The 22,954-nt window shown below is 42.0% G+C and overlaps 1 protein-coding gene across 2 annotated transcripts in view; it reads right to left on the bottom strand.

The window, feature by feature from the left end:
* The window catches only part of KCNG2 (potassium voltage-gated channel modifier subfamily G member 2), a 53,647-nt gene extending 32,144 nt beyond the window's left edge, over positions 1-21,503 (bottom strand). The window contains exon 1 of one of the 2 annotated variants that reach the window (XM_058030392.1): positions 21,457-21,503. The gene's annotated coding sequence lies outside the window, so the exon portion shown is untranslated. Of the gene's footprint in view, positions 1-21,071; positions 21,106-21,456 lie in introns of those variants that run through there. The other variant, XM_058030384.1, reaches the window with a different exon arrangement.
* Positions 21,504-22,954: the final 1,451 nt, after the last annotated feature.

The raw sequence follows: 22,954 nt of genomic DNA on the forward strand, positions 1-22,954 counted from the left end.
GTAAATAAAAAAATTAAAATTTGTGCTCAAATAAGTAGGAAAACTAATACTATGACTAACAAAGAACCCCTCATGTATTTATATAGATTTAACACAAAACTCTGTTTCAAAATGTCAATTTCATTACACCTTCTGTCCTGAATTCCTCCTAGAAAAATGTGGTAGCAACATCAGTTTTCCCAACAAAAGCTGACAGAACAAAGCCACAGCACCTGTGTAGAAGTACTGATTCTTTTGTTTCCTGAAATGGTGGGAGACAGTTTATATTTTTCCCCCTCAAACAGGTAGAGAGGTCTTTTGCAGTTTGGGTTTACAGATGCATTTCCACATTCTTACTCTGCTATTGAACAGGATGAAAATGACCTGCAATAGTCTAAGGCATTTCTGTAATTTCTCTCACCTGCAACCCATTTTCCCCTCCCCTGAATTGCCATTTCTGTGGAGAAATTCAGTAGAGCAACACTTGAATTCATGAAACACACTCACTCACTTAAAAGATCATCTGATAATGTTAACAGTTTTAATTTTCATAAAAAGCCAAAATGATAAGAAAACTTTGCACTTTCTCTAATGCAATTATTTCAGTATGCACACAGAGTGAGGATGATAGCATTTTTAAGACCTTGTTCTCTAGAAAATTTCAATGGACTTGTCTACACAATGCAGTGGGAATTAATGGATTCCATTGTGAAGATGACGGCTTTAAAATTAGGTAAAATATGACTGATCCAGTTATGTGCAATATCTTCAGCAATCATTGAATCCTTCATAAATCACCTTTCCTTTCAAAAACACTGGAACAGATACAAGAGAAAGGCTGACAGGCTAATTATTCATGTATGCAATAGCTGAAAACATTTCACTGATATCTTGGTGGAGAACCCTGATCAGACGCCATGCAGAAGCACTGATGCAACATTTCCAGAGAACTGCTATAATGCCACTTGTGAGAAGCCCAATTCTCTGACCAGCTCCCCAGTCTAGAGGTTTTTGACCCAATAGGTTTATATGTACCACTGAGTAAGGTGAGCTCTTGGGGCAGCGAAAGCAGGCAATAATATCAACACTATGACAACAATCCTTTAAAGGTTGCTTTAGACTTTTAAATACCTTTAAAGGATGAACAGGGTGGCTATTTATTCACTAACTGTTTTTGCACTTGGGCTAGCAAATGAAGAATTCCTGTTCTCCATGAGAAAGCACTCCTCTGTCCAGAATTCCATCAGTCTCTGCCAGATTGCTCACCACCTTTCTGCCTGCAATACTGACAAATACATAGAAACACTGGGATAAAATACCACTAAGGAATGAATTTCACAGTATCACCACTACTGATAAGATTTTGTTTCTGAGTAGTTATTTTCATGCAGCAAAAGGACATGTTGTTACTCAGAAGGCATACATTATTCTGCAAGTGAGACAAACAATAAATCACTGCCAGATCCCAGTATCTCTGGCACACTTCAAAGCTGCTGGTTTCTTCCTCTGTATTATCATGTTTTAAATCTTATTACCATCAGAAAGATGATGAGGAATTTCCAGTTACTTCAGTTCACTGCCAGCTGGCCTTCCCCTTCCATGAGGAAGACTCCATGAGCTGCACAGTCTGTGGTGCTCATGCTTAATCCTCAGGAGGTAATTTACCCAAGGGCCTTGCTCAGGAGGTGTTCAAGACTTCACTCTAGGCCTCCTTCATGGTCGCCTCTTGGGTTTTAACTTCCCCCTGCAGGTTCCCACTGCAGCGCTCCGTGAGAGAGGCCAGTTGTGGGGTACCATGCAGACACACAAAGAAGCTTTACATCAGTAGAAGCAGATCAATTCACCCCAAATCTGAGTCCCACAGGGATCCGTGCGGAGCTGCCGCTCCCAGCGCGTGCCGCCATGGCTTTGCTCAGAACCAGGCCTACAAAGGGCAGTGGGCCTGGCAATTCCATTGCCAGTGGAAAACAGCAGGATGACCAAGACGGTGAACTGGGCCAGCAGAGTGGAGCAAGTTTCTTCTTCTTTCCACCTTTACCTGAGTGGCCAGTTCATAGTGCAGCTAACAGGATATCCATGCCTATTTCACTTTGAGCAATGGAAAGCTGCGCTCACTTTCTTGTGTTGCCAGAAGATCTGATGGGCTCTCAAAGAAGCTGGAGACTGACAAGTGTAGGAATAATTTTGCACCTCTTTTTCTTTCCAGCTATGCTCCCTGACTGCCAAAGGAGGCTCCCTGGAAAGTTCTCTGCAGATGAATACGCTGGTCTAACTCATGAGGTTGGGTTTGCTAGGGCACTGCAGTACTGGCATAGTCAGGGGAAAAAAGATGGATGTTCAGCTAAATAAGAAAGTACTATAAAACTCCATTCTGTGATCTAAGAAAAAAGCTGGGCTCCAGCTCTTTTGCAAGCCGGTACTTTGGTAAATATAAGGTTTATCTACTACATTGAAGAATCTGGAGCATGGTCTCTACAGGAACTCTCCAGTGACAGCAGTGAACAGAAGTGATTCTCAGGCACAAGGCTTATATGATCAGCAGCTCTGTAAATTTGTATCATGCAATACAGCAAAACACCCCAGATTTATCTACCTCAATTTTATTTATCCTAGGGCATTTGTTCCAAACAAAACTTCATTATTCTATTATTGGGTTTTTTGCTAACAACTAACCTTTGTTGTTAGCACAAAAGATACACTGAAGAAATAAGCAACAAAATAATTTTCATTCTCTCTCCTCCTGAAAATTTTTAATTAAAAGACATCTCATAAAATATGAATTCATATCCAATTTGCTTGCTCATCAAGTAAAAAGCAAGCACAGATATCTAAAGCACAGCATCTAAAAATCTGAATAAAGATTGGCAAACATGCAGCTAGCAGCTACTTAATGAAGATGCTCAAAAAAATGCATGTAATCTGATTTGTACTGCATAATTCTTTTTGTATTATTTATTTTACACTTTAAATGACCTTGTTTTATTTTATTTAATGCATTCAGTCTCAGTAGCTCACTGATACAGAATAATTTATTTTAAACTCTGATTAAGCAGCTGCTCTCCAGTTCAATCAGTTCCCTTCCCAACAGCAACATTTTATTTGGCTGGTGAAAACTTCTGTACCCTGACAGCAACTTGAAACCCCATTTGGCCTCAGAAACCTTGTCCTGAAGTGTATAATCATACTCCACAAAGTCTAGCTTCAACTGAATCAAGAGGAATTGAATGGGCTGTGGAATTGGGCTCTAGAGAGGTCCATCCTCAGGCTTTTGAGGAGCTGGAGCGGAGGGTACCCCTGTGAAGACTTGCTGGGCAGAACTGGAAAGATCCTACCAGTGCTATACAGTAAACCCCATTCACAAGATACATTTTTGTGTCTCTGTCATCATTACAGAAATATTTTTGTGTAAAGGATAGCTTCATGATCTGAAAGGGAAACAAAGTGTGAAATAAATAAAGAGACAGGAGCAAACACAGATGGATTTAAAGAAAGAGAGTGGGAGAGAGAAAGCACTTAGCTAAACCTCTTGTGGTCAGCTAAGAAATGTAAATGGAACTGTTTTGAGATAAAATGTGATCATAAATGAAAATAATGTGGTGGTTTTATGTTTACAACTACTAAATAAAAAAAAAAAACTCGCATGTAATTTACAGTGTGAAGGCAGAGGAGAAGAATAAAAGGATAGAGATCAATATGGTAAAAGCAGTTACTTCATTATTTTAGAGCCTAATTCTAGCATATGCTGAATTCCTGCACTCTTAATGTAAGTCAGCAAGTGCCAAGCAGCTTGTAAGAAGCTCTCAGAATCAGGATCCCAGTCTGCTATATCACCTAAGAAAACCATTACCAAGTACATGCATAACTGGTACTAAGCCCATGCTTAGTTATATATAAACACTCCCCTAGAAAATGCTGTATTTTCCCCCATTCATATGTGTATCTATGCAGATATCCATACATTCTCCTCAACAGGCAGGGAAATGACAGATATGAGATCTGCAACACCACATGCCTGTGGCACAGCTCCAGCCCGCAGGAGCACAAGGCTAGGAAGCGCCAAGGAGGGTCAAATCAGCCATCAGCTCCCACTGGCTTCCAGTGGAAATGAGCAGCTTGAATCTGGTGCCTGCATAGAGGCACCCAGTGCAATTTGAGACACCTTGGCATATCTGAGGACAGCAGATGTGGCACAACAGCAACAGCTGGATGGCAAGAATGAGGTGCTAGTACATCTGAATGAGCCATCTTTGGGCAACCAGAACTACCCTAGGTAAACAGGTCCTTTGAGAATCTTTGCACACAGAGCCTTTTGGGGTTTATTTTTAATCTCTTGGCAGTGACAAAAGATCCTCCATATTCATAACTTTTTACAGTATGGCACTCTTACATCAAAAGCAAGTGCTGCAGACCAACTGATCTCTCCATGCAGATGAGATACTCACTGAAACAGCAGAAGTGCTATTAAAAAATAGTGGATTTCTACCGTGCTTTGGTGCATGTAAACCTGAAAATTTCTGTTATTAAAGCTAAACACTATCCTAGAAGAAGTTTCCATAAGATTCACATTAGGCTGCTATATTTATTACTAAATAAATATAGCTGTTTTACCCAAGCTGAACACATTCAGCAATTTGCTGAATCTGTAATCAGAGCATAACTCCTCAGTGCTCAAGTTCAATGTGATCACTGCAGATACTGGTTTTGCAAGTACTCAGCCTATGCGTGTGAATTTCCAGTGTCTGTAGCTTGATCAGGTGTTTGCTCATTTAAAGGTACTTGTGATGGGGACCACCTGGAAATAAGTCTGTGTTTAGTTATAATGTGTGTACAAACGTGTGTACAGGTTGAAAAACAGTGCAAATTATTCCTTATTTTTGGAGATACCATGGTCACACAATGCCATTATGGAAAATCTGGTGGGCCTCACCCTTCCACATACACACACCCAAGAGCCAAATAGAAAAAGAGAAGCCAGTGAAAGGGTTAATGTCAAGTGGTGCTACCTCTTCTGCTGCTGGATAAATGCTGTTTTCTAAAAATAGTAAATAGCCTTCCTGATCCTGGACTGGTAAGTAGAAGTGTTTTAAACGAAAATGCATCCTCTATGAACCATAGTAAAAAAGTCCCAGTTTCCTCCAAACCATAGAAATTCTACTACTCACTGCATTTATACAAAACCAAAGCCCAGCTATGAAAAATAAATTAAACCTAACCACCTAAATATCCTTTTCATGTATTAGAATCTCATGCTTTCTCCTGCCTCTGTTTTATGCATAGTCTGCATTCCCACTGACTTGACAAAGCTGGGAATTTGTTGCAATGACAGAAGAAGCAAAGCCACTTAATTCACCAGTCTATGAGAGTAAAGCAAGCTTTACTTTTCATAATGTATATCCAGGCATCATGTGAGCACTCACTGTGTTGGAATGCCTGGATATTGTGTGTTTGTCAGACTGTCATAAAGATTTATAAATACACAGCTACAAACTGCAGATGAAATCTTGCAGTACAGACAGGCTACACACGCCTAAATTTAGGAGGTGTTTTAATTCTCGATACAGAAAGATGCAGATTGACAGATGCATGTAAACCTGTTAAGGTTTTCAGACTGTTGTGATTTTGCACAGAGAAAATAATGCTCTCTCAGGTTCAGCAAGACTTACTGGAGTCTGTGTTGTTCCACCAAATGAGAGGAAGAAGAGTAAGCAATATAGAAACCACTATAAAGGAGCCTTCTTGAGAACTGAGTCTAAGATTATAGGGACAAGATGGGAACAAGGTGAGAGAATAGACAACATGCTGCCTCATTTCCACCTCATTTCACATCTTTCTTTCCTTAACATCTTTATTTCCAACCCAGTAAGACAGGAGCAATGAGGACTGCAGAACCCCAGACAAGCCATCCCAGACAGACAGTGGGGAGGAATTTGATACAAGTTACAGACATAATCATTTCAAATTCTCCTGAAAGCGTCACAGCTGTTGATGAGCACCTCCCTTATGGACATCTTCTCTTATGTCCATGTCACTTTTTAATGAGTGATCCCCTCAATCAAATCTTGAGCTCAATTTTTTTTCTAAAGCATGAATAAAACACCTCTGTCCATTAGCCTAGCTTCTGCTGCTTTCCTAGTACTGAAAAGGTGAAGAAGTCACTTGCAATATCTTTTCTTACTTCCTGGCAGATCTAATAATCTTTCTTACTAATCTGGCAGATCTCTTCTCCTTTTGGACAGTTTCTTTACTCTCTCTCCAAGCTATTCTTTGCTAGAGCAACATACTTTTCCTCGTATTAAGGACCCTTTCACCCCAAATAAATGTCTTGCAGTATCAACGCACCATGCATCAGTTCCAGCTCCTCATTACCAGGTCCATTTTTCCTTCTGCAGACACCTGCATAATTACATTATGTGAAATAGTTTATATAAATCAGCAGTCATTGTCATATGTTCTAAAGAATTGACTTGCAATTGTTATCTACTGCAAACTTCATCCCAATTTCAGCTATCAAATCTAAGCCATAAAGTCAAAAGTTAACTGAATCCAGGTTACTGAAGCTGCATTTTGGAAACAATAACTTATAATTTATTTGCCTAGATCCTAATTTCAAAGCTATGGTGATCTCATCCCCACAGGCCTTGAAATTGATTTTTGAAACAATACTTTAATTACCTTCCTACCTGGCAAGCTTTCTTTGGTGCTTGGTTCAGAAGCTGAGATTGACCCTGACTTTTCATGTCTGGGTCTGCACACTGCTGTTATCTGCTCTCCATCCTCGATCACTGCTGGGTGTGCCAGCCCAAAAGGGCTGGTGAGTAACTATTAGGACACAGGGCAACACATGAAGCTTTCCTGATGCTTTCAATAAACAGAGACTAACAGCTCTTTAAATTATCAAAACTGTGGCAAGAATAAATTATATTTAAGGTTGCATTTTCACTACCTCCTTATTTGTATGTTCAAAATACCTCCACATAAATGTATCAGCTAATTAGCTGTGCAGCTATTCAAATGCATCTGTACACTGTCAAATGTAGATTTTTCATACCTGAATGACTGTAAACAAACAAACCAGAAGCCAAACAAAGATTTGACTATTTAATCTAGAGGATATTACACATTAAGAAACACATTCTAAGTTGCAACAGTGTAAATTATTGCTATCCTTTTATACATTTTCAGTTCCTTTATGAAAAGAATCACATTTGATCCACTGGAAATAAATCTGGTCAGAGGCTATTATAAAATGCAGAATGTGCTTCCACAAACAGAACAAGCAAATTTTGGTACATTCATAATTCACAAAAATTGGTACATTCATAATTTATTTCAGGATCACTCTGTTTTGCTGACATGTATCTATTCTTAAAACCAATGAGTTTTAAGAATAGATATATGTCTTTTCCAATGAGTTAAGTTCCAATAAAGGCTACCTTAAACCTCCAATTTCTTTCTGTTTAATTCTGAATATTTCACCTTTTGAAACTTCCAATGACTACTTGCAATAGTTACATTTAACCTTCCATATGCTCCTCTTTCTCATACAATTGTTTACCTTCTAGGACAAGGACTGGTATCAAACCTCCTGTCTTTTGATTAGGCTTCTTTCCTCCTGCTAAGTAGTATGTGTACCCCTTAGGCTTTCAGTTTACTACATTAAGTGTCAGCACTTTTTGTGATCCCTCAACTTTTTTCCCTCCATAGACTGATCTCATTTCATTATCCTTGGCAGTTCTGAAACCTTTCAAAATTTGGTCTGCTGAAATTCAATACTGATGCAAAAGGACATAAGGTTCACCCTGACAAGATACAACCACAAATTTTGAGCATACCTCTCTAGTTAGCCTTACTCAGTCTTGCTTCATCTGTCATTCAATGCTTAGAAGTAGAACTTGGGCACACTATACAAACCCTAATACCAGAAGTGCATGCTTTACCTAGAAAAATATATACTTCTTTCCACTTCCTGAACAGTTCTTCTCCTCATCACTTTTTCAACTACTCTTAGTGAAATGACATTACCTGACTGCTTTGCCTAAGGCAAATAGGATATATATATTTCAGCATCTCTTTGTTTTCTTTTTTCCTTCTGGAGGGTGAGGTCAGTAAATTTTATACTAGACTAGCAACATGCTGCAAAGTCAAAATTCAAAGAAATATTCTGCAAGCCTCCTACTCTAATTCTTGCTTTGAAAATTGGTACTTCTTATGTTGACTTGGAACATGAAAAATAACTGCATGTGGCCATAAAAGTGCACAGGAAAACAAAATCTGTCACTTACACTGAGCTATTTTTGTCATATCTGGCCTTCTGGCTCTATTCCAACTATATCAATGTAATTAAGTCAGTTACTTACTATCAGTAGCTTGCCAGCTCCTGGCACTGCTCCATGACTTCTTCCAGGTGACTCACGGAGCACAAGACTGACCTTAACGTAACTTCAAATGACAAAATGTGCAGCTTGCCAGAACAAACACAATTTCTCTTTCTCCTAAGCCCCAGTCTCATCCCACCTGTGCTTCCCATTCCAAACATTCAGAGTAGGAGGAAGGAGGTTATTCGAAGATTCAGCCTGCAGGTGTTTCCAAGACATGTCTGTGATTAAGCAAAGATCTTCCTTTGACTTTGTCCAGCTAAAGAGCAGATGAAAGTAAATAGACTTTTCTCCCCCGCTCCATGGTTCTATCTTTTGCATTTACTTACTTCTGAAATGCTTTCCAAATGTTTTGTCAGAGTTTGGCCTAAAATCTTGATATGCAGCCTCCTAAAATTCTCCTCAAACATATGTTATTTGCCTTGAAATTGATAGTGTCTTTCCACTCCAGAAAAAATCTTCAGTTAGAGGCACCATGAGATTCTCTATTTCCAGACCAAATCCATTCAGTTATCAAGGAAAGAATTAGGTCTTCTACAAAATCCAGTCATGGCATCCAGAGAGGAAGCTGATCTGCTAAATAAGGAGCTGCCATTTTCCACAGCTCCTTTTCAGAGCTGAACTGCCATATGCTGCTGCCTATCCCTCCTTCACTCGCATCCCCTCTGCAGGAAACCAGCTCTGTGTGCTTCAGCCCGCTGGCTCAGCCTTCCCCAAAACTGTGTGCACTTTACTTAGTTGCAGGCTAATTAAGTCTTCTTGCCTCACCTCAAGCCACTGAAACAGGTTTCTGGTGCCTTAGGCACCCCTCAGAGGAGCAGGTGCCTCTTTTCCACACACAGTGTACCAGGTGATGCACTAGGACACATGATCCTTTGAGGGTCCTTGGCAGGCTGAATCACAGACACAAGTGACATGTGACACACTCTTTGTTTCTGGTTTCTTGTGAGGAGCATGCAGTGTTGAGGAGGTGGAGAGAAGCCAGTGTGGTTCTGATTCCCTTGCACTGTATCAAGGGAGCAGGGGGAGATGCAATGGGAGATGAGCTCTGCTAGGCCCAGCCTAAATCTATCCCTATAACATGCTAAAAAGAACAAAAGCTTCAGTATGTGTCATTGAGGCTGAGTGGTACCTTCTGTACCAAGAGAGACTCCTTGAAGAGTTCTGTGACACCAGTGCCAATCAGGAGTCAGCACTGTCTAGTGCAATAATGGAGCTCTTTCAGCCAAGCTTGCTCACAAACCATTCCCAGCCTTTCCCGGGCTCAAAAAGCTTTGAAATGAAACTCCAGGCAAGACCTCCCTCTTGCAGTCTCACCTAAGCCTTCCCTCCAGCCACATCCTGCATGCCAGCTCATAGCAGTCATTCCTAACCCCCCTGGCTGCCTGCCTTGTCCTCCTTTCCAAAGGGACTTTGGCATCACTTTCCACACATTTTGCCCCTGCAAAACTACCAAAGCCTTGCCCCTCACATTTGTGCCTGCCGCTCCACTCAAAAAAATAATAAAAGCCAGAGGATGGAATGTGGGTGGGAAATAAAACCTGATAAATGAGATTGCCTTTACATAACTACAAAGTCCTAATCATAAGTGTACTAATGTACTTATTCCTGTGCTGTTGAGAACCCACTGGTATAGCAAAAATGTAACACTGGAAAATAAGCAACACAAAAATGTGTTAAAATCCATCACTGGATCCCAGGACGCCCACATGTTGTTTCCTGGCACTCCAACATTTACCAGTTGGCTTGGATGAAATTATGGAAAAGGCAGAGGGACACACTTTTCCTTATCACACTCATTCATTATCTTCCATCCTCACTATCACTGTATGAGACACAAGCTCTGTACCATCACCAATGTAGGGCAAAATGTCATGTTCCCTCTTGCCTTTGCCTTTCATCCAGCCCCTACATGGGACTGAGGAGTTAATTCAGAAACCTGAAGTCAGGCATTGTCAGATCCTAGCTGGACAGGACCCACACCTTTATTCAGAGACAGTCCCATGAATGTGCAACTGGTGACTCTGAAACCATTTCAGGTGACACCTGTTATCTCTGTGAATGGGTAGGTGAATGCACAAAATGAATTGAGAAAATCTCTTACTTATTACAACAGAGGACAGAAAATAATGCAAAATGTACAGATAAACAGCCTGAACACTGTTGTTCTACTCTGACCTAGCAGTATTTTAAGTCAAAACACCAGTCTGTGGTAATTCTACACTAACTTATTTTAAGTGAAAGTGGATCATTCTATTATGACCACCTGAATACATTTAATAGCCAGCTTAAATTCCAGCAATGGATGCCTCAAAGTTGGACCATGTAGGCATTTCAGCTAGCTTTCATAGGTGGCAACAGGATGACAAAATCAGTAGTTACAGAACACTTCATTGGAAGGTTCAAGGAACCTGCACATTCATGATGTATCCCACTCTAGGGAGAAGTTTGCCCCTAAACCCCAGTGCTGCATTTTCATTTACATTCTGAAATCAAAGGGTTTGATTTCTTTTATACCTTTCTTATGCTATTGAATTTAACTTTAGCTCTGTCTCTTGCTTTCCCAGAAATCTCCAGTGATGCATAGAATAACTTAAAAATTGTAGAGTAGAATCTTTTCGTGGTACAATTACTTTTTCTCTTTAATACTTTTTCTCTTTAATTCTCTTTTGAGAATGCCAAGAGTGGTATAAAGGATGCCAAGGAGGCAAAAAAGTGAGGAAGGAATCATGTCACTGAACTTCAATAGTCTGAATGTGCTTGAAAAATCTTGACCAAGAATGAAGTAGAAAGAGCCCAGAGAAATGCTGAGTCCAGAGGCTTCAGAAAAGAATCACGTGGCTGCCACTATACATGACAAATCCTCATCTGACTTTCTGGTTCTTCATGCTGATGCGTGCATAGAGTAATGTGCCCCTCTTATAACACTTTTTTATAAGAAGCTCAATTAATCCAGTTTATTAAAAAGTATCAAAGTATGAGTTTTGGATTGTACACCAGTCTTCTCTCACTTAAGCTAAAGGTGAATCCCTTCATTTGAGGAATAAAGAAATTCTAGATAATCTTTAAAAAAAATAAAATCCAGTATTTAGAATTGTAGTAGGTTGTTGAACAAGGAGCCATGTTTGATATGAAACAAAAAAGCATGCATACCCACATGTGCAGCATTGGAACAGGTATTATTTGTCACAGTCTCCCACAGATGCTATCAGAACTTACAGAGAAACGCAATGGTTATTAAAGATGATTCACTGCACTTATTAACATGACAAAGCACAAGAACCCTGAGCTAGTCATTAGAATGAATGAGATTTGATAAATAAAAGAGTGTGTATGAAATTTGATAAATAAAAGGCTTTACAATGTTCTATAAGGACCCACTCAAAACCCCCTACATTTTGTGAGCCCATCAGCTTCAGGACACCAACGTACTCAGTAGTTTGTGTGAATTACTCATGAAAGGTCCCTCCCAGCTCATACTATTCTATTCTCCAATGCCACTGGAATAGTGCATGGAGAGGCCAATCTTTGATTGCAGTTGCTCAGTTAAAATTTTCACCTACAAAAGACACAGTATTACGGTGCCAAGACCAAGCTAGTGCATGTTTTAAAGGTATTTATGCTGATTCCCTTCCTGCAGGAGAAAAGCAGAGCTTGCCAAAGTGACTTCCAAATGGAAAGTGCATCCCAGATCATACATGTCTACAAACAGACCAAGTTGGGCAGTCCTGAGGCTGCTCTCACTTGACCCAAGTGCAGAACCATCACATTGGAACTCAGAGTAGAGGAAGAAAGCCAAGTGAGAATCACCTATTTTAATTGAAAAGCAATTAGGCAAGAACACCAGCAGATTGCAGTGGAAACTGAGAAGCCATAGAACAAACTGCTTCCATGGACTCAAGGATCCTTGTGGATTCCTTCCAACACAAGATATTCTACAATTCTATGATCTAACGGTGAAGCATTTCAGGATTAGACATTGAATGTCTAATCCTGAATGACATTTTTTCACAATTTTTTATTTTAAAGCTAGGAAAGAAATGAAATCAGAAGTTTTACTCTTGCTTGGTCCAAGAGTGATATATTATTCATCCATAACTCTGAGGGTTTTAACTCTAGACCACTGTACAGGTACAAAGAAATATAAGTACAAACACCCAGGACTGAGACATGTTCTCATTTACACAAAGGTAGGTCTGGACAGCTCCTTTGATTTACCTCAGCCAAGAAGAACGTTTCCCTGCCATGCAGCCAGGAATTGCTCCCAATTAAGAGCCCTGAACACCAGTCTGCAGAACAAATTCCAGTCCCTCTGATGCCAGAGGAAGCCTTCATGGTGTGAAGCCTCACACAACCACCAGGAGAGGCTGAGCTCAAAATCAGGCTTTTAGGGAAACACTAAATGCAGTACTAAACTGAGAAATATTTCAGTGACATTTACATTGAAGAATTAAAAACATGTGAAAGAGGATATTCACAATCTACGATCACAAAATGCTGGGACTCTCTAAAGCCTGGGCAGTATGCTGCTGCTGCTTCTGGTGGATAAAGAAAAGGTTGTGTATGCTGTGCGTTTTCCAGCCTTACAGGACTCAGCCTTTTGGTTCTAAATCAGTAGATATGAAATGGAGCCTTATATCTCATTCTAGACTACTTAAACTTGTCATGAAAAGACTTTTCAAAATTTCCCTTTTTTTCTCTCTTTCATATGTAACCCTGATCAGCTTCCTTAATCCATATATATTTGCAAAGGTTTTTGCAGGCTTTAAAGTCATACTCAGAAAAGTCCTTCCTGAAACACCTTTGATGACTTTACAGTATATAATAACATTAAAAACTACTCCTCAGAATTTGAATAAATGACCTTGAAAAACACAACAGACAAGAACATGGCAATAAAATTATTCTAGGTACAGAACTTAAAACAAATCAATCTTATCTGAACCAGAACTAGTGTGACTAGAGTTGTTCCTGCCTTCTCATAGGCTGAATAGAGGAGACTTTCTTAAGGAATTGATACGACTTTCCCTTAAATAATGAACACAAGTTCAACTGAATGCAAGCCAGAAAAAAACCTAAAACTTAGCTGGGAACTTAGAATGAATATATTATTGAGTACTGTCACAGAAACTGTCTGATTAAACATAACAGGGTCATGATTTTACTGTGTGCTCCTCTACAGTGAAAGCCATCATATAAAGGATACCATTCAAAGTTAGCATACTCATGCACATCAGTAGAAACCACAGACCAGCCTCTTGTGGCTTCCCTGCCTGCTGAGGCCTGGCAGGTAAGGCTGGTCATTATTCTGAGCATGGAGGTAAGTTCAGAAATATATCAATATGCATTATTGCAATCAACAGGCATTAATGTACATCAGCGTGCATTACTGTAATCAAATTTAACAGCTCAACTGAACAACAAACTCTGGCAATCTGAAAAGATGGCAAAAGGTCCACTAATGGTAACAAAGTGGTACTAGACCATCCATGGAGGCACACAGCAGGTCTCTGCCATCAAAGTATAACTGCAATTTCACTGCAAGAATCAGTCTTGATGGCCTACAACAATCTTCATTAACCAGGAGCACATTATAGTGATCTCCAAAAGCAATAATTTCTGATGTCAGAATTAGAAACTAAAATTTATGGGATGGTCTCCATCTCCTGGGAAATATCTGCTTTTTCAAGTAGCTGTTCCTTAACTTTGGAACATTATCAAAGGCAGTTTGTGAGGCAAGAGATTTAATTTGTGACAACCAAGCAAAAATTTCATCCTGATAGGTAAAAATAAAGCAGAATTCTAACCCATACAGACTTTAGTCTTGGGATAATGTTTGAAAAGCTCTAAAGAGGCTTGAGTTTCACTCAGAGTTTCATTGAATTAATTCATATTGTGATTGCAGAGTCTCCATTGAGGATCTGGCTTCCTGGTTTTACCAGCTGAAAAAAATTGCACTGATAATCTGAAAGAAAACAACTATTTTCCTCACATCCATTACAATTTGTTCAGCATGGAGTACCAAGGATTCTCACACTTCACTCTGAGAAGTTCAAAAACCCCTCATCTTCCCTCAAGCTCAGTCTGTGAATTCAATGATTCACAGTGTTGACAATGCACTTTCTCTGGCAATTGTTTCCACCTCATTTCCAAAGCAAGATCCTGGTTCTTATTCTTAGAAACATATTAACGCCCACTCCTAACAAAAACCCCCAAAGTCCAAAACCAAACAAAACCTAGAGATTTTTTCCATACACTGCAAAAGCCTGTCCATCATTATGATAACCACATTCAGACAGTAAGACAGGTTTCCGGACGACACTGCCTTACACCACTCGGGCAAACAACACAACCTAGACCCATTAATGGGAATCACATATTGGTCCCTTCAGTAATCTACATCATTTGTGTGGTTAAACCAGCACATTCCCATTCTTGTTGACTCTGAATGTGATGCTCTTATATTATTGCTCATGCAGTTCAGTGTTGCTTCAGCTGTAAACAGAGTTTAGCTGCGAATCAATTCCAGCTCAGGCCAGTAACAGCCCAGTAAGCCAAAGCCACCCGAACCAGGAATGTTGTACACAGCACAGAAACCAGGGCTCACAATCCATGTACAGCCACAGCAAGGCAGGGACCAAAGGGGAAGAGAAGGCAAAAGGGAGAGACTCTGAAAGGATGCAATTGTTTACACCCTCGAAGTCACCAAAGTAAGCAGATCTGCACTAAGAGATACCTGTTTTCAGACAAATGGGCATCCAAGCAGTATATTTCCTTGACTTAAAGCTGGTTTGATGTGACAAACATTTAAAAGCAGTAGTATAGGTCCAGTTCTAACTTGAGAAATTATAACATGAGTGGAAATGAGGTCTATTTCAGGATTCAGTTCTGTTCAACATCCTGGACAGACAAAATCCCAAAGTCCCAGAAATGTGCCAGACTTGAACAAGTTAGGTTTAGTTTTCAGGAGTACAGGCCTAGGCACAAAAAAAAATTATTCTCACAGCTGTGCCAAATCCCTGGAGGATGGTTTATCCTAAATCTAGTTTACTTCTCCTCCTTTCTCCTTAATCTGTCCAGTTTCTCTTTAAACATTTTAAAATCACAGATATCCTGTAACTCAGTGGAGCAAATGTGCACAAAATGATGATTTGAGGAATCCGGTTCACAGCCAACACACAACTGCTACACAGAACATCTAGGAAACTGGTCACATTGTCAGTCCATCCCAAAAATGTGTTTGACTAGAAATATTATAAGAAACCCCAACAAACATTGCAAGATGGCAAGAGATATATAATAAACAAATAAACATGTTTATAAATCCTCTCCAAAGCTCCCAGAGGACCACGGTCAAATCCCAGGTGTACTAAACAAAACCAGTTTAGTAGTGGGCTTGGTAGTGTTATCAGACAGACTTCATGATCTTAAAGGTCTTTCACTGTCAGAACCCAGGAAATTACTCTGGCTGCCCTGGAGCACTGGAGGCCCTGGCAGAGACCTTGGCACAGAGCCCAAGACCCCTGTGCCTTTGATTTTGACCCATGGAGCAAATTACCACCTTTATATGAAGAATTACAAGTCAAGAAAATTTAGGTAGAATGACAGTGAATTTATCACAGGGTGAAAAAGTAGAATTTTGGGGTTTTTAGTATGGGGACTCAGAGTCCCAAGATGGAGGAATTTGGGTATGCTTTGTCCTTCTTTCTCCTTCTCCCTAGCCTCCAACTTCTGGATGATGTAGGCACTTTTGGATTGGTTTAAGGTAGAAACTCACTGTCTAGCATAGGTGATAGGTTAGTTATCGTAAATAATGTACACTTTGTTTTTAGTATAAAAGACAACACCAGCTCTTAGGGAGGTCAGTGTGCGCCTCTGTCTGACCTGCTGAACAGACCTTGGCAGGCCAGAGAAAGAATGTTACAGATAAGAAACAATAAACAACCTTGAGAACGAAAACAGTAGAATCCTGACTCCTTCTTCGACTGCCGGGCTGGGAAAACAGACTTGTATGTATCTAAGAGTCACTCTGACCAGCAGAAATCCTGAGATTTCACAACCTAAGTGATTCTATGATCCTGCTGTGTCTCAGCACCCTTTTCCCCCTAAGGAATGAGGAAATTCAGGCAGAGAAGGGTATCACCAGCATGGCCCCAACTGCTCCCATTCCCTAATGGGCATCCTGGCACTACTCTGCACACAGACAAAGATGGATCTTACCCATTACTCCCTGTCCAGTTGGTATCAGTCTATTTATTTTGTTCACAGAACCATTTATATATGGCTGAGACAAACAGCTCTAACTCAATTGCCAAAAATCCCCCACAACATTAATATTTACGAAGTGCTTCTTGTGGGTACCATCTCCGTCTAAATATTATTTGTATCTTCAAGAAACACAAAGCTCTGAATAAGAAGATGAGAATAATCTCCTTAAACACCAACATGTGTAATTCTTTTTCTTGAAACAACACTGAAAGGATACATTTTTAATGCTTTATTTTTGTTTCATCTTGGTTGCTTTAATATTCCTAGAATCTTGAGTACACTTTTTCTTTTAAATGCTCATATCCTTTCTCATTTGTCAAACATTGATTTATCTCCTGCAACTTATGCAGAACTCTAATATAACACACTTTAGTTGGATCTCTTGTTTTCAACAAGCATCGCAGGTTCTACTGAGAGCTCCGAAAGACACACAGCATGGAGAACCATTGTTTGTGCAGGTAGCCTACAAACATACTGGTTTTACATTTATTTTGACCAATAGCTGGTATCACAGCTTACAGTCTTAATTACCCTTATTTTTAAAGTAGTTATTTAGAACTCTGAAAGAGAAGAAGAAAGAAATAATTTGGGACCTTTTCTACTCAGGAATAGGAATAGACTATAGTGGCTTCATTCAATTACAGTAATTTAAATTCCTTCTTTAGCTTTATGTCACCTGGAAAAAATACCACTAACCTCTAACTTGCTTTAAAGATTTAGATTTTATCACCAAATAGTGGTGAAATGGCAAATTTGTTGGTAGAACCTGAACAATTACCAAAGATGCCAGTTCATGTTAAGAAGCTGGGAGACTGCATACTTCTTATCTTAATTCCAGGGTGAAAAAACAAAGATTTTAAATATTTAATAAGAAGAAAAATGCTCCAGAAATTGCTGTTCATCACCTAAGGTTAGTGAAAGCACTGGAAGTTTGAAGAGGTAAAGCACTCATCCTAAAGCACACCAGCATTCAGTAAACCATCACAGATGATTTTTGAATTGGCAAGGGCAGAAGGACAATATTAAGAAAGCAGGGTGACTCTAGCCCCTCTCTCATCTTAAACAGCATAGAGAGTGTCCATCCTCTCTGCTGGGAAGTCAGGGAAAGGCCACTGCTCTTTCATCAGGCACTATGACCAGCACCAGAGCATTCACAAACATTGTTTCTTATTCAGCTCACCATTTAACCACAGTGCAGAGAATCTGAATTGGCATTTGTATCTCAGTCCAGTGAAGAACAAAACTAAATGAAGAGCAAGGAAAAAGTCTCTCACAGGTAAAACACTACACAAGAGGAACAGAAGCAACAGACCCTGACTTTCCATGGGGCGAAACTGCCTTGAAATGGAACATGCGTGTGGTGCAGAGGCAGTATACACCAGGGAAGCAGTACCAAGTAACTTAAAGTTGTCAGGTTTAACTAATTGGTTCTTTAAAATGCCTGATGCAAACAAAGCACTGAAGTCCCTTGGCTGATTATGGCACCTCTTAGAATCTGATGAAGACATTCATCTGAGTAGGGAAACACACGAGTCAGGTAACTCTAATGTCTTAACTGAGCAAATAAGTTATTCCATGCAATTCAAGGCACACTGAGTATTTAAAGAGGTACTGCACCAGACCTGATAGGTTTCTTCATGTCTTTAGCAGAGCTGAAAAAACATTTGAAAAGAAATAATGTCAATCCTTATCACCTACATGCATCTGAAAGTTTCTGAACCCTCTACTGAAACCCATCTGTATCACAGGTTTAACACACTGGTCCTTGATTGCCCATGTAATTTTTAAAATAAGAGAAAAGCTCCTCAGTCACTCAGACATTTAAAAGATTTGGAGTTTCCACTATCTCCAGTTTCCTGTTTCTTCTCTTAATACTATTTAAATTGAACATTTATTTTTTTATCATTCATTCAGTCTTAAAATGTTGCCTCTTTTTCTTTCTTGTGAACAATCTGAGGACAGAGGGTTCAAATCCATCTCAGTCTTTCCCCTAATCGCTCAAAAAAGCAATCAAATAGCTGTGTGCATGCAAGTTCACAAGCTAAAAGCTATGCCAAGCATTCAGAAGACAATACTCTGGAATAATTCCCCACTTGGGTACTCACCCTGTACCAAGAGTACCAGTGCACAATGTTAGCATAGCTACAGCTAGGGCATCCTCAGTTCCCACCAGCTTTTCTGGCTCTTGCTTCTCCAATTAGTCTGGTCTCACGCTGGAGAAGTCCAAGAGTTTCCACAGTGTCAAAAAATCCATCCAACCCTGGCTTGATTAGTGATCCTGTCTGACTGCAGACAGTGCTGGGTTCAGTGCGAGGCACAATCTGATTACCTGGGGGTAACTTCTTACAGTGTCCCAAAATCACAGTTGGGCATTTAAAAGGATTTCTCCCAGAATCAAACACAATGACAAAGGGGAATATGAATATGACTATCACAGTCCTGTCTAAGTTCAGCAAAGAAATGCAATTCTAATGAAACTATTCTCTGATCTGTTTTATCATCACAGAGCTACTATGGGGAAATTAAAGAAATAAACTCATGCATTTTAGGTTTTCAAAACCAAAGCCACATAAACAAAGCTGGGCTATATTAATGGGGACCCTGACAATAGATCCAAGAACCAAAAGTTAGTCATACAAAGGGCTGTGTCACATTTAAAAACTGAGCTGAAACTTTTCTCTCCGTGCTGTTTTAAAGCCACTCCGTACTTCAGCCCGAAGTGAAGGCAAACATTTACTGACAGCTAATGCAGTGCTCCTGCAATGTATTATTAGGCACAAGCCCAGAGGCACAGGGCCAAGTGCTGTTCATCTCTTGGCGAGTGTCTCAGTGTCTCAGATATGCACTGCCTGAAAATATCCAGTGATATTGCTAATGTTTTTTAAAAGGCAGGAGTCTTGAGTTTTCACAGAAACTGATACACTGATTAACCCACCAAAATAAAAGTATATTTAAGAAGCCCTACAACAGTTCACCCAGTTTCTAACCCCTGTTTCCACACATCAGGAGTGATGTACCAAAAAATTACTACCTTCCTTTGCCTTACCTCATTATTTACTTCAGCAGTGTCAAATCAGATCATTCTTGCTTGGCTAGAAACTTTTCCAAAACAAGTGAAAACATCTATCAGCTTTTACCCAAGGGAAATGAACTGCTGAATATTCAATCATAGGTTTCCTTCCAAATGCTCTGCTTGTTTGTTTTAGAGAAGCCTTACAAAGGACAAATAAAAGGTTTGAAAACCTCTGAGCAAAGCTGACTTCTTTCTCTGAAGGTCACCCTCAAGTCATTTCAGAAGCATGGAAATAGCCAGGGGAGGGATAAGCAGACTCAAAAGACAGCTTTTCTTCTCAATAAACTTTGGTGCTTCAGGCTGAACTAAAAAAATGCCCTCAGGTGGAGGTTTGCCACTTTTTATGGACCTATCCAATTTTACCCTGGGGAGAGAGATGCAGTAAGAAGTTTTCTAGCAAAAGTATCTGCTGCACAAGTGCTTCAAAGAAAGGAGAGATTGCCTTTCCAAAAAGACTCCACTGGAAGTGATCAGGCTCGTCAAGAGTCTTATGGTCAGGTACTTTCTTCTTTGGGACAAACCTTAACCACTGTTTTCAGGGTCAGTGCCAAAACTGGAATATTCAAACCATACGGTATAGACCTGAATAAAGACAGCCCCTCCATATTTCTTCAGAATTTACGGTATGATCATGCTAATAATATGCACTCAAATTGACAGTAATGCATTTACCAAACATTAACTATGCCTTGCCTATTCAGAGCAAATTTTGCCTAGGATCCAAACTGAAACTCATAATCACGTTAGGAGATGTTGCAGCCTGACTAAAGACTCAATTTTGCATAAACCTTGAGAAAGACCCGGGAAACCAGCGGCAGCTCTGCCTAAGCAAAACTACAGGATCTGGGGCCCCTGTGCAGCTCCATGCACGGGCACACCACCGTCATTCCAGTGACAGCTCCGCACACTCCGCTTCTGTAAGGAAAGCGAATCGCCGCCCGAAATCCCCAAGCAGGCAAGCGAGCAAAGCCGCGCTCCGGGGCAGTCCGGGCAGGGCAGCGGCCGTGCCCCGGCGCAGCTCCCGGCGCCGCCGCCCCCGCCCAGCCCCGGTACCTTCAGCGGCGGCCGCGGTGCGGGGCAGGGCCGGCCGCGCTCGCTCCGCTCCGCTCCGCTCCTCTCCGCAGGGCAGGGCAGGGCACGGCCGAGCCGGCCGCGGGAGCGCCCAGCCCGGGGCAGGCGGCAAGGACGGGGCGGGGCGGCCGCGCTTCGCTGGCTCTGGCAGCGCCCCTCGCTCCGCACACGGCCCGGGCAGGGACGGGACCCGGCAACTTCGCGCACGGTGCCGCCGGCCAAACAACCGGCGGAGCTGCCGCTACCCAGCGCCAGTCCCTCGCCCAGCGGGTGCCCCCGGCCCGCCCGCCCGCAGCCCCTCTCACCTCAGGCGCTGCCTCCTCCCGGCCGGGACCGGGGACGGCGCCGGCTGCTCCCCTCTCCATCGCCTCGCCCCGCTCCCGGCTCCCCGCTCGCTCCGGCTGGTGCGGCCCCGCTCGCCGCCGCCGCAGCCCCAGCGCCGGCCCCGGAGCGCCGCCTGCCGCCGGGGCACGGCCCCCCCGCCCCGGAGCGCCGCTGCCCCGGCCGCCTTGCGAGCCTCAGGGGGCTCCGTCCTGGCCGGGCAGCGGCGCTCATCTATCGTTCATGTCTTTAACCAGCGGCCCCGTCCCCTCATCGGGGCAGCGCGGGCCCCGCTGCTGCCCAAGCACTCATCCCGAGCCCGACCGCGACGCGCTTTGAGGCGGCGATCGCGCTCTCCCGGGCGCCGACCTGTGCTGGCTGCGCTGCGCTCCCGGCTGAGTTCTCCGAGCCCCGAGCCCGCGGGCGGCTCCGTGCAGCCGGCAGGTGAGCGCTGTCAGCGAGCCTGCGGGGCGGGCCAGGCGCTTCCCAAGGCGGGGAGAGCCCTTTCCCCGAGTTTCTACCCCTGCCCGGCGCAGCCGGAGCGGGGCCGGCAGCCCGCGGGGACGGCGCTCCGGCAGAGCGCGGCTGGGCTCCGACCCCGTCCCGAGCGGGTTCGTGTGTGCCGGGGCTGCCAGGAGCCCTCGGGGGGCAAAGTGGGGAGCGGCGTTCACAGATGGTCGGACGGAGACACCACTGCCCTGCTGGATGTCCCCGATCTGCGAGCGGGCGCTCGGGGGAAGGTTAAGCCTTTGGATGCCGGTGTGAGTGCTCAGGCTCTGCCCGCGCGTACACCGCATGTACACCGCCGCAGGATGCCGCTCACCGGGCAAACCAAAAGCACACTCGTAACCACGCTCGTAACTTTTATAGGTTTAGTAACGAGGATGCTCTACCCCGACTCCTCCCGCCTCCCCGCTAAACCTCGATCGGTACCAAGTTACAATCTATTTGTAGTTAGGATCCTTACAACCTATTTGTAAGGATCGAAATGCATTTCCTGAGGTGTCTCTTATCTCCTGTCAGCTTTTTTCAAAAAGCCTCTGTAGCTAGTACCTGAATCCAGTTTTTTGTCAGTCTAAACACTTTTATTTTATTTTATCGTATTTTATCTTATTTTATTTTGATCCTGGCATTCATTAATTTTAATTTTTGGTGTATTTTAAAAAAAATTTCCTTCCTTTCCTCTTGGGGAAAATTCTGGGTAGTTCTGTCATCTGTCATGATTTTTGCCTCTTAATATTGAAGCAAAGATTATGTGTGTATTAATTAGTTGCTTTTCTCAGTTAGTGGATCAAGAGCAAGAATTTGTTAGGTCAAACTTGACAGAAACTGTCAGTCCCAGGCAGCCCCTTGTCTCCGCAAGGAGCCAACTCTGTCTCAAGGGAGAGCAGGACATAGCTCTGCCTATAGTATCTGTAGCTGTTATGGAGATTCTCTTTGTACATGTATATGCATTTCATGGGTTTTAGTAATTATTGCTTACAACCACTACAAAATCGACCAAGTTTCATGGGAACAATTCATTGCTCTTAAAGTATTTGGTTTTCAAGATAGCAGTGAAGAATTGGCAATTAAGTGCATTGCCTTCTAATTTCATTTCATATTATGTTTGTCTTGCATTATGTAAAGACAAACAAGCAGGACCTTGCTCATGGCCTTCTCAGCTCCATTTCAGCACTGCTTCTTGCATGATCTCCATGAATCAACCCCCTCTGCTCTCCCACTGAAGTCTGGAAGCGAGACAGGCGTCACAAAATCTGACCTTGTTCGTATTGGTGTTAAAGAACTATTTGAAACCACTTGTCTTTCTCATACAGCAAGACCTTTTTATTTTCATTTTTTTTGCTGCTTGACAGCACAGATAGCC

The sequence above is a fragment of the Melospiza georgiana genome, chromosome 1 (assembly GCF_028018845.1).
Source record: "Melospiza georgiana isolate bMelGeo1 chromosome 1, bMelGeo1.pri, whole genome shotgun sequence".
In the NCBI taxonomy this organism is placed as follows: domain Eukaryota; kingdom Metazoa; phylum Chordata; class Aves; order Passeriformes; family Passerellidae; genus Melospiza; species Melospiza georgiana.